The sequence below is a fragment of the Diabrotica virgifera genome, chromosome 2 (assembly GCF_917563875.1).
Source record: "Diabrotica virgifera virgifera chromosome 2, PGI_DIABVI_V3a".
NCBI lineage: Eukaryota > Metazoa > Arthropoda > Insecta > Coleoptera > Chrysomelidae > Diabrotica > Diabrotica virgifera.
The window spans coordinates 157,992,931-158,005,763 of NC_065444.1; the positions used below are offsets into that span (position 1 = coordinate 157,992,931).

The window sequence follows — 12,833 nt, forward strand, 5'->3', positions numbered from 1 at the left end:
AAACTAATAAGTATTTTTGAAAAATTTAAACGCAGAATGAAAGATTACGTTCTTACGGAGGGCCGCAAGTCCCTGAAAACTTCTATAATATTTATTTTAATAAGTTACAGGGGTGAAAAACTAAGAGAAAATGTAGTGTGATTTTTAATTTCAAATATTTCATTCAAAAGAAACTTTTTATTTATTCTAAGGGAGTTTCGGCCCTCGATAATAATTTAGTCTTTCATTCTGCGTTTAAATGTTTAAAAAATATTTATTAGTTTTTTCAGGATTAGAAAAAAATGAACACCGTGTCCGTGGTGATATTTTCCAAATCGAACATTCGCTATCTTTGTCATACAACGCACTAAGTCAAATAGAATATGATGACAAGACACTGACAGTTTTAAATATAGAATAGAATAGAAATATGCTTTACTGTCACTGAAAATTTTTACAATTTTATGGACAAAGCTTACATACAGTCAAAAGAAAACATAATATCAATAACAAATAACAACTACAATTTACTAAAATTAGATAAATCGTCAATATATGTACAGTATAGATACATACATAAGACATAAAAGCCAAGACAAAAACAATTTATTGCAAAATTTATATAAATTGCAAATTGAACATATTTGATATGGCATCGGGAATATTTTGAGTTGTTGATAGTGTATTTAATATTGATAGTGTATTTGATAAAAAATTGATTTAAGACGTGAACTTAATAAAAAGTTATTTATTGTTTATTATTTATGGAAGATCCAAGCAGAGAATACATCAGGATATATTCTGTGATCCAAGTATTTTGTTGTTAAAGATGTTCAAAATTGTAAGCGTTCCATAGTAACAATATATTATTAAAAAATCACTTTAACACTTTCGCTCTTTTCTCGATTGAGTGTTAATTTTTGTTCTACATATAAATTATTACAATCACTGAATACATACATAGTTAGTGAAAAATTATCACATTTATTAACTGAATTAATAATTTGCAATTATACAAATAACAGTTATCCAAGAACATTCGAAAGCCATCTCTTTAAAGTTAATGATGACATTGTCAAGTAGAATGACATTCTAGTAATGTTTACATATCCATACCAGTGTGAATGTTATTACACGTAATTTGCCGTGTAAAGACAGAAAAAATAGGGATAGCCGTAAAATATTTGCGAATTATGTACCGATGGCCTTAATATCAAAATATTATATCGTTCAATACCAGCTAGTGAAGGCTACTAATAAAGAATGTCCTTACTCCCAGAATGTTACGTTATATGTGATTAAAAAAAAGACTTAACTTTATCTCACCATAATAAATTAAAAGATTAAAAAATAAGACTTAACAATTTTAACCCTCGCCTTTTCCCCTTTATAGGTTATATATATTTTGATGTATTTTTTTCATAGCTGGGTCCCTTACATTTATAAATGGAAAAACACGTTCAAACCTCCCAAAAACGCGTGAGTGCGTTTTGGGGGTTCAAAAGTATTTCTCCCATTTTTGAATGTCCTAAAGGACTTAGTTACTTCAAATTATATATTAAAGCCTAAATAAAATTTTCATTTAATCTATTTTAAAGTCTATAAAATGGGGAAAACCCCCAAAACCCCCTAAAAACAGTTTTTCGGATTTTCGAAAGTGGCGCACCTTAGGGAAAAATAAGAAAAAAAAAATAAAAATACAGTTTTTCTACGGCCGTGCTTAAAAAGCCACTTTCTAGCACGCATTTCGTTTACGAAAGTTGCACTTTTCCGCACGGCGTGCGTAAAAGTAAATTTTCTCGCGTGCGGAAAATAGAATACCTTCTAATACGGCATTATAATATACTAATTATTATTAACATTATAATATACTAATGTACTATAATACATGCAATAAACTAATATTTAGATATTATTTACTAATTTATTTCAAATGTATCTTATTGTGTTCATGTTTTAACGAAATTAACGCAATAATTAGATGAAATAAAATTTTTTTGACATATTTTAAAGTCAAATCAGTAGACAATTACAATGGTTTTAAATCATCATCATGGAAACCAATATCGTCGTCGTGGTAACCCATTATATTGAAAGTTTGGTTTTGACAACCTTGTCAAAGAATTAATTTGTGTATTTTCACTCCTAAATAAAAATTGATATGACTCTATTTTTTGTGGCATTTTCCAAACGTACGGCCCTACAAAAAATTTTGTTCCTAACTCATGCGGAAAGTGTCTTCCCCGGACTCGACCGCTTGCCCGAACTCCGCTATCGCGTCGTTCGGATCAACGGCAGTCTTGTGCGTGAAAGTATCACTTTCCGCACTAGTTAGGAAAATAACTATTTTGATAAAATACACAAAAAAATACACCTGCAGCCATCTCCAAAAACTCATCCGCTTAAAAGTAAAATGCATTTTCAGGCGAGGTGAACTCAACCCACGAGTCGATAAAAAATGAGACATGTTTTGTAAAAGTCTCAATTATGCATGTGAATTTTTTGAAATTTTTAAAGTGACTGCATCCAACCTAAAAAAAATAAAAATAAAAAAATGAAGTTTTAGTTGGAGGGAGGTAGACCAGGACTAATCTGTAAAAAACGTGTATTTTTGGATGTGAGAGGTAGCATTCGGATTTTTGCAGATACAGTTAGGTGACACCTTCAGTAATAATAATTGACTTATGCTCCTTCTCAAATATGCCCGGAACATTAATAAAAAAATTAAAATATTTAAAAATTTCGAAAAACATCGAGTTTTTTCTGCTTTCTTTGCTTATAACTTTAAAACGGTTCGTTTTGGAACAAAGTCGTAGAGAAATAAAATAAAAGATAATTGAATTTTGTATGATATAAGACTGGTCAAAAATGTCTTAAGGTATTACCTTTTCTACAATATAGCAATAAATACAAAATAAGGGGGCAAAATACGCCTGTTATTTAATATTTCTTAACCACTTTGGTGGCACTTAAGAAACCTTAGTAATTCGCTTAGAAAATTCTTATAACTTACTTAAATGGTCTACCAAATTTCATTAAAATCGACCTAATACATTTTGCTTAATAATTTTGCAATGTATGTTTTTAAAAAAGTTAAAAATTTTTAAAATCTTTCTGAACAAAAAGTAGACCATTTAGAAGTTGGCTAATTTTTCACATATAAAGAGGTGCTCTACCTGTCTAATACACTTTACAGAATTAAAATCGGATTATTTAAGGGGCCTCAGCAATGTTTTAAAATTATAAACAATTTTTTGGCTTATTGTTATTCAATGTTTTGAACTTTACTCACTTTTGAACTCACTTTACAAATAATTAGAACCGGTATAATTTGACTTAACTTTCAAATGCTGTCAGCAGAATTGCTATTTTATTTTTTAATCAAAAGTTATTCTCGTTCAAAAATTGCAATTTTTCGAATGTTCCACCGCGTTTATCTCGAAAACTATGCATCCTATGAAAAAACTTGTCAGAACATTTTTTGCTTAGAATTACCCAACAAATACGAAAAAATGTTTTATTTTGCGAAAAATCGATGTTATGCAATTCCTCAAGTTCTTTGTTTATAACAATCTTACCGACATCCGGATCAACTGTTATCCAAAAAATTCGTGTTCTACGGGTCAAAATACATAAAAAAAACTTAGGTAAGTCCATCTAAATAAAGGAGCCCGTAGCACCCCCTCCTGGACACAGCACTAATTTGTTTATAAGCCAAAAAATTGTTTATAACTTTAAAACATTGCCGAGGCTGTTTAAATAATCCGATTTCAGTTCTGTAAAGTGCATTGGATAGGTGGAGTGCTTCTTTATATGTAAATAAAAAAATTAGAAAAAAATTTTTTTAGGAAACGCTTTTCTTTAGTTACTAAAATTAAAAATATACAAAAAACATATAAAAAGGAAAAAATAAAAAAAAATTGAATAATCTAACACATTCGTCAAAGAAAAGCGTGGCGCGTCTTCATCGAGTGAACGGTTTTCGCCCCACGCTCCACGCTTTTCTTTAACGAATGTGTTAGATTATTCATTTTTTTTTTATTTTTTCCTTTTTAGTTGATTTTTTTATATTTTTAATTTCAGTAACTAAAGAAAAGCGTTTCTTAAAAAATATTTTTTTCTAATTTTTTTATTTTTTACTTTTCAGTCTTACACTTTTCAAACATTAAAATATATCGTCATGTTTATTAAAATAGGTAGGTATAAAACATACAAGAATAAAAAACCGCTAAACGCCGTAAAAATGAGTGGCGCATAAAATATTCCAGCTACAAAAGATCTGATATGAATGTTACGTGGCGCGAAAATGGATTTTCATTTGATGCAAAATTTTAGTTTTATTTTAAAATATTTTTCCATAATATTTGCTAAATTTGAAGTAAACGCGCCACAAAAGAGTAACTTTGATACAGTTTGAATTTTGAAACTCTTTTGTGGCGCGTTTACTTCAAATTTAGCAAATATTATGGAAAAATATTTTAAAATAAAACTAAAATTTTGTTTTGCATCAAATGAAAATCCATTTTCGCGCCACGTAACATTCATATCAGATCTTTTGTAGCTGGAATATTTTATGCGCCACTCATTTTTACGGCGTTTAGCGGTTTTTTATTCTTGTATCATGAGTTTTTCAAAGGTATTTACAAATTAAATGTATGAAGTTGAATGCAATGTTCCTCTATTACACGTCAAGCTTTATAAATTGTCACCTTTGTTGCATTATCTCCCAAATGATCTAGTGTCCATCGAATGTATACTAGATTTTTTTCTATTCGAAATAGATTGAAAAAAAATATATATTGAGATGGCCGGTAAATGAAGTCGGATTGCCCGTTGCCAGATCAAATTTAGCGTCGTAACCACTACAACTACATAAACCATTTGGGGAATAATCGTTAATTGGATTATACTTTTGTATCTTAATAACTTCTAAACGGCTTAACCGATTTTGATCAGTAAACATGAGTTTGAAACGTATTAACCAGTAGTATCTGATGGATCTAAGGTCAAGTATGATAACTGAAGCTATTACAGGAATTATTGAGCTTTCGAAACCGTTGTTCCCACAGGAAATAGATTTTATCATATTTATGAAGCCTATAACCTAAAAATTCGAATTTTCCCGGATATGAGGTATACATCGTTAGATTCGTCTTGAGTCCTTCTACAAACGCTAAGTTATTGGAGCAATTCGTACGTTGAAATGTTAAGTAATTGTCGAAAAACCAAAATTTTTAAAGTTTAGTTTTTCAGTTTTTCGGCTATACTGAGCCGTGTATATGTCTGATCCTGACGGCTTAGACACCATTTGAAAGCTTAAGTTAACACTATTGATTTGATGTATTTGCAGTTCTCCTGCCTCTTCGTGATCCGAATATATATACCCCCAAAAATATGCCGTTTTGTACTTACCAAGTCCTATAGCTGGCTTATGGGTCGTCAAAAGTAACAAACTACACCGGTTCTAAATCGGCCCTGACCAGGTCCGTGAACTTAGCCCGAAAAAGTCGGGAAAAAAATGCGATTGGTGCCATTCGTTTGTCCATTGATTGTCCACGTTTGTCCACCATTTTATTTCGTTAGTCCACCCATCAATTCTTTTTTATAAATAAAAATTTTTTTTCGGGCTAACTTCACAAATCCACAAATTTTCGAACATTAAAAAAAACTCTTGCTATATTGTTTGTCCATCGTTTGTCCACAACATAATTTTTTTTGTCCACCCTCTGAAACAACCCCCTGTTAATTGTAATTATTTTTTTATTTCTTAATTCGGGCTAACTTCACGTTCTCTTATATGGGCATTTAAACGTTAATTCGGGTGCAGAATCACAACTAAGCGTTTGTCCACCCCTTTGCAGCATTTGTCCAACCCCTTAAAGTACGAAACAACCCCCCTGTTAATTGTAATTATTTTTTTATTTCTTAATTCGGGCTAACTTCACGTCCGTTTAAACGTGTATTTTAAAGTTAAATCGGGTGAAGAATCACAACTACCCGTTTGTCCACCCCTTCGCAGCGTTTGTCCTGCCCCTTAAAGTGCGAAACAACCCCCTCGTTAATTGTAATTATTTTTTTAATTCTTAATTCGGGCTAACTTCAAGTTCTCTTAAATAGGTATTTAAACGTTAATTCGTGTGCAGAATCACAACTACCCGTTTGTCCAGTCCTTCGCAGCGTTTGTCCAACCCCTTAAAGAGCGAAACAACCCCCTCGTCAATTGTAATTATTTTTTTATTTCTTTATTCGGGCTAATTTCACGTTCTCTTAAATGGGCATTTAAACGTTAATTCGGGTGCAGAATCACAACTAAGCGTTTGTCCACCCCTTTGCAGCGTTTGTCCACCCCTTTGCAGCGTTTGTCCAAGCCCTTAAAGTGCGAAACAACCCCCCTGTTAATTGTAATTATTTTTTTATTTCTTAATTCAGGCTAACTTCACGTCCGTTTAAACGTGTATTTTAAAGTTAATTCGGGTGAAGAATCACAACTACCCGTTTGTCCACCCCTTCGCAGCGTTTGTCCAGCCCCTTAAAGTGCGAAACAAACCCCTCGTTAATTGTATAACCTAATTATTTTTTTAATTCTTAATTCGGGCTAACTTAAAATTCTCTTAAATAGGTATTTAAACGTTAATTCGGGTGCAGAATCACAACTACCCGTTTGTCCACCCCTTCGCAGCGTTTGTCCAACCCCTTAAAGTGCGAAATAACCCCCTCGTTAATTGTAATTTTTTTTTATTTCTTTATTCGGGCTAACTTCACGTTCTCTTAAATGGGCATTTAAACGTTAATTCGGGTGCAGAATCACAACTACCCGTTTGTCCACCCCTTCGCAGCGTTTGTCCAACCCCTTAAAGTGCGAAACAACCCTCCTGTTAATTGTAATTATTTTTTATTTCTTAATTCGGGCTAACTTCACGTCCGTTTAAACGCGTATTTTAAAGATATTTCGGGTGCAGAATCACAACTACCCGTTTGTCCACCCCTTCGCAGCGTTTGTCCAACCCCTTAAAGTGCGAAATAACCCCCTCGTTAATTGTAGTTATGTTTTTATTTCTTTATTCGGGCTAACTTCACGTTCTCTTAAATGGGCATTTAAACGTTAATTCGGGCGCAGAATCACAACTACCGGTTTGTCCACCCCTTCGCAGCGTTCGTCCAACCCCTTAAAGTGCGAAACAACCCCCCTGTTAATTGTAATTATTTTTTTATTTCTTAATTCGGGCTAGCTTTACGTTCCCTTAAATGGGCATTTAAAAGCTAACACGAATTAAGAAATAAAAAAATAAATACAATTAACAGGGGGGTTGTTTCGCACTTTAAGGGGTTGGACAAACGCTGCGAAGGGGTGGACAAACGGGTAGTTGTGGTTCTGCACCCGAATTAACGTTTAAATGCCCATTTAAGGGAACGTAAAGCTAGCCCGAATTAAGAAATAAAAAAATAATTACAATTAACAGGGGGGTTCTTTCGCACTTTAAGGGGTGGACAAACGGGTAGTTGTGATTCTGCACCCGAATTAACGTTTAAATGCCCATTTAAGGGAACCTAGAGCTAGCCCGAATTAAGAAATAAAAAAATAATTACAATTAACAGGAGGGTTGTTTCGCACTTTAAGGGGTTGGACAAACGCTGCGAAGGGGTGGACAAACGGGTAGTTGTGATTCTGCATCCGAATTAACGTTTAAATGTCCATTTAAGAGAACGTAAAGTTAGCCCGAATAAACAAATAAAAAAATAATTACAATTAACGAGGGGGTTGTTTCGCACTTTAAGGGGTTGGACAAACGCTGTGAAAGGGTGGACAAACGGGCAGTTGTGATTATTCACCCGAATTAACTTTAAAATACGCGTTTAAACGGACGTGAAGTTAGCCCGAATTAAGACATAAAAAAATAATTACAATTAACAGGGGGGTTCTTTCGCACTTTAAGGGGTTGGACTAACGCTGCGAAGGGGTGGACAAACGGGTTGTTGTGATTCTGCACCCGAATTAACGTTTAAATACCTATTTAAGAGAATTTGAAGTTAGCCCGAATTAAGAATTAAAAAAATAATTAGGTTATACAATTAACGAGGGGGTTGTTTCGCACTTTAAGGGGCTGGACAAACGCTGCGAAGGGGTGGACAAACGGGTAGTTGTGATTCTTCACCCGAATTAACTTTAAAATACACGTTTAAACGGACGTGAAGTTAGCCTGAATTAAGAAATAAAAAAATAATTACAATTAACAGGGGGGTTGTTTCGCACTTTAAGGGGTTGGTCAAACGCTGCAAAAGGGTGGACAAACGCTTAGTTGTGATTCTGCACCCGAATTAACGTTTAAATGCCCATTTAAGAGAACGTGAAGTTAGCCCGAATGAAGAAATAAAAAAATAATTACAATTGACGAGAGGGTTGTTTCGCACTTTAAGGGATTGGACTAACGCTGCGAAGGGGTGGACAAACGGGTTGTTGTGATTCTGCACCCGAATTAACGTTTAAATACCTATTTAAGAAAATTTGAAGTTAGCCCGAATTAAGAATTAAAAAAATAATTAGGTTATACAATTAACGAGGGGGTTGTTTCGCACTTTAAGGGGCTGGACAAACGCTGCGAAGGGGTGGACAAACGGGTAGTTGTGATTCTTCACCCGAATTAACTTTAAAATACACGTTTAAACGGACGTGAAGTTAACCTGAATTAAGAAATAAAAAAATAATTACAATTAACAGGGGGGTTGTTTCGCACTTTAAGGGGTTGGTCAAACGCTGCAAAGGGGTGGACAAACGCTTAGTTGTGATTCTGCACCCGAATTAACGTTTAAATGCCCATTTAAGAGAACGTGAAGTTAGCCCGAATGAAGAAATAAAAAAATAATTACAATTGACGAGAGGATTGTTTCGCACTTTAAGGGGTTGAACAAACGCTGCGAAGGAGTGGACAAACGGGTAGTTGTGATTCTGCACCCGAATTAACGTTTAAATACCTATTTAAGAGAACTTGAAGTTAGCCCGAATTAAGAAAATAATTACAATTAACGAGGGGGTTGTTTCGCACTTTAAGGGGCTGGACAAACGCTGCGAAGGGGTGGACAAACGCTTAGTTGTGATTCTTCACCCGAATTAACGTTTAAATGCCCATTTAAGAGAACGTGAAGTTAGCCCGAATGAAGAAATAAAAAAATAATTACAATTGACGAGAGGGTTGTTTCGCACTTTAAGGGGTTGGACAAACGCTGCGAAGGAGTGGACAAACGGGTAGTTGTGATTCTGCACCCGAATTAACGTTTAAATACCTATTTAAGAGAACTTGAAGTTAGCCCGAATTAAGAATTAAAAAAATAATTACAATTAACGAGGGGGTTGTTTCGCACTCTAAGGGGCTGGACAAACGCTGCGAAGGGGTGGACAAACGCTTAGTTGTGATTCTTCACCCGAATTAACTTTAAAATACACGTTTAAACAGACGTGTAGTTAGCCCGAATTAAGAAATAAAAAAATAATTACAATTAACAGGGGGGTTGTTTCGCCCTTTAAGGGGTTGGACAAACGCTGCAAAGGGGTGGACAAACGCTTAGTTGTGATTCTGCACCCGAATTAACGTTTAAATGCCCATTTAAGAGAACGTGAAGTTAGCCCGAATTAAGAATTAAAAAAATAATTACAATTAACGAGGGGGTTGTTTCGCACTCTAAGGGGCTGGACAAACGCTGCGAAGGGGTGGACAAACGCTTAGTTGTGATTCTTCACCCGAATTAACTTTAAAATACACGTTTAAACGGACGTGTAGTTAGCCCGAATTAAGAAATAAAAAAATAATTACAATTAACAGGGGGGTTGTTTCGCCCTTTAAGGGGTTGGACAAACGCTGCGAAGGGGTGGACAAACGCTTAGTTGTGATTCTTCACCCGAATTAACTTTAAAATACACGTTTAAACGGACGTGTAGTTAGCCCGAATTAAGAAATAAAAAAATAATTACAATTAACAGGGGGGTTGTTTCGCCCTTTAAGGGGTTGGACAAACGCTGCGAAGGGGTGGACAAACGCTTAGTTGTGATTCTTCACCCGAATTAACTTTAAAATACACGTTTAAACGGACGTGTAGTTAGCCCGAATTAAGAAATAAAAAAATAATTACAATTAACAGGGGGGTTGTTTCGCCCTTTAAGGGGTTGGACAAACGCTGCAAAGGGGTGGACAAACGCTTAGTTGTGATTCTTCACCCGAATTAACTTTAAAATACACGTTTAAACGGACGTGTAGTTAGCCCGAATTAAGAAATAAAAAAATAATTACAATTAACAGGGGGGTTGTTTCGCCCTTTAAGGGGTTGGACAAACGCTGCAAAGGGGTGGACAAACGCTTAGTTGTGATTCTGCACCCGAATTAACGTTTAAATGCCCATTTAAGAGAACGTGAAGTTAGCCCGAATTAAGAAATAAAAAAATAATTACAATTAACAGGGGGTTGTTTCAGAGGGTGGACAAAAAAAAATTATGTGGTGGACAAACATGGACAAACGATGGACAAACAATATAGCAAGAGTTTTTTTAAATTTCCGAAAATTTGTGGATTTGTGAAGTTAGCCCGAAAAAAAATTTTTGTTTATAAAAAAGAATTGATGGGTGGACTAACGAAATAAAATGGTGGACAAACGTGGACAATCAATGGACAAACGAATGGCATCAATCGCATTTTTTTTCCCGACTTTTTCGGGCTAACTTCACGGAGCTGCCCTGACCCCCTCTTTAAACACAGAGAAAAATATCAAATCGGTTTAACTTTCAAACACACATACATACATATCCACAAACATTTTCCCTTTTTTAAATAAAAATTGAGTCACATTTCTAAGCTCTATAACTTTTGAATGGTATAACCGATTTTCAAAATTAGACATGCGTTGGAAAGGTAATGATCAGTTCTATTAGAAGCCGCAAAGGTTGGACAAATTTTTAAACTTTTTGGGAGTTTTGGTGACGAGAACGAAAGAGTCCCTAAATAGGAAGGGCCGTAAAATCTACACCCTTGGACCAAAATCGATGGTTGACATATAAATGGGTGAGTCTTTTCTGAACTTTAAGATGGGAGTTGGCCCAATTTTCAATTCAGTCAGATTTAGAAAAATGAAAATTTTGTGTATATATAGTGTCACGTGTAGGGTGGTGTGGGTGTGCGCCACTGGCGAGAACTGCCGTTCTCTGGTAATGTTCAAAATTAGACATGCGTTGGAAAGGTAATGATCAGTACTGTTAGAAGCCGCAAAAGTCGGACTTAAATTTTCGAAGTTTTTGGGAGTTTTGGGGACCAGAACGAAAAACAGACCCTAAATAGGAAGGGCCGTAAAATCGACACCCTTGGACCAAAATGGATGTTTGACATATGAATGGGTGAGTCTTTTTTTAAACTTGAAGATGGGAGTTGGCAAAATTTTCAATTCAGGCAGATTTAGAAAATTGAAAATTTCGTATATATAAGTGTCGCGTGTAGGGGGGTGTATTTCTGCGCCACTGGCGAGAACTACCGTTATCTGGTAATCTTTCCGATATAAAACTAACAGCTTCGATAACTAATAAATCGAAAACTATTAATTTTATCAAAAAAATGTATAATGAACATTTTTTGCTTATAATTAATATTTTTACCAGCATTTGTGGTCAAAATATAAAAAAAAATTCCACCCTCGAGATGAGATGGCAACCACCCCATGGTAAAAGCGTCTTTCGGCATCATATAGATTTTGATCCTTGGACTATCCACTACTTATTGTCAAATTTTTAAGCAAATCGATCCATTCTGTAAAAATTGCGAAGTGAAAAATTTCAGTTCCTGGACTAATTCTACATTTGGAGCTCTATAACTTCTGAACGGCTTATCTGATGTTGATCACTAAACATGAATTTGAAACGTATTGACAAGTAGTATCTGACGCATCCAAGATCGAGTATGATAACTGAACGTATTACAGGAATTATTGAGCTTGAAAAACCGTTTTTTCCCATAAGAAATAGATTTGATCATACTTATGAAGCCTATAACTTAAAAATTCGAATTTTCCCAGATATAAGGTATACACTGTTAGACGCGTCCTGAGTCCTTCTACAAACGCTCAGTTATTGGCGAAATTCGTAGGTTGAAATTTTGAGTAATTGTCGAAAAACCAAAATTTTCAAAGTTTAATTTTTCAGTTTTTTGGCTATGGTGAGCACTGCGTATATCTCAGCTTGATCGCTTAAACGCCATTTGAAAGCTTAACTCAACCCTATTGATTTGGTGTATTTGCGGTTTTCCTGTCTTTCCTTAAACCTAAGATATTTACGCCCAAAAAATATGCTATTTTGTATTTACCTAGTCCCTTAGCTAACTTACGGGTAGCCAGAAGTCAAAAATTGGACCGGTTCTGAATCGGCCCTCACACCCTCTTGAAACACAGAAAAAAAAATTCAGATCGGTTTAACTTTTCCACACACATACATACATACATACATATCCACAAACATTTTCCATTTTTTAAATAAAAATTGAGTCATATGTCTGAGCTCGATAACTTTTGAATGGTATAACCGATTTTCAAAATTAAACATGCGTTGGAAAGGTAATGATCTATGCTATCAGAAGCCGCAAAGGTCGGGCTTAAATTTTTGAAATTTTTGGGAGTTTTGGGGACGAGAACGAAAAACAGGCTTTAAATGGGAAGGGCCGTAAAATCCACACCCTTGGACCAAAATGGAGAAGTAATATATGGATGGACGAGTCTTTTCCTAAACTTTAATATGGGATTTGGCCCAATTTTAAATTCAGTCAGGTTTAGAAAATCGAAAATTTCGTGTATATATAGTGTCGCTTGTAGGGGTGTTGTGCGCCACTGGT

At 34.8% G+C, this 12,833-nt stretch overlaps 1 protein-coding gene across 1 annotated transcript in view; it reads right to left on the reverse strand.

Annotated features, from left to right (window-relative positions):
• LOC126879685 (integumentary mucin C.1-like) overlaps positions 1-12,833 on the reverse strand; it is a 68,744-nt gene that overhangs the window by 37,894 nt on the left and 18,017 nt on the right. The gene's annotated exons all lie outside the window — the stretch shown is intronic.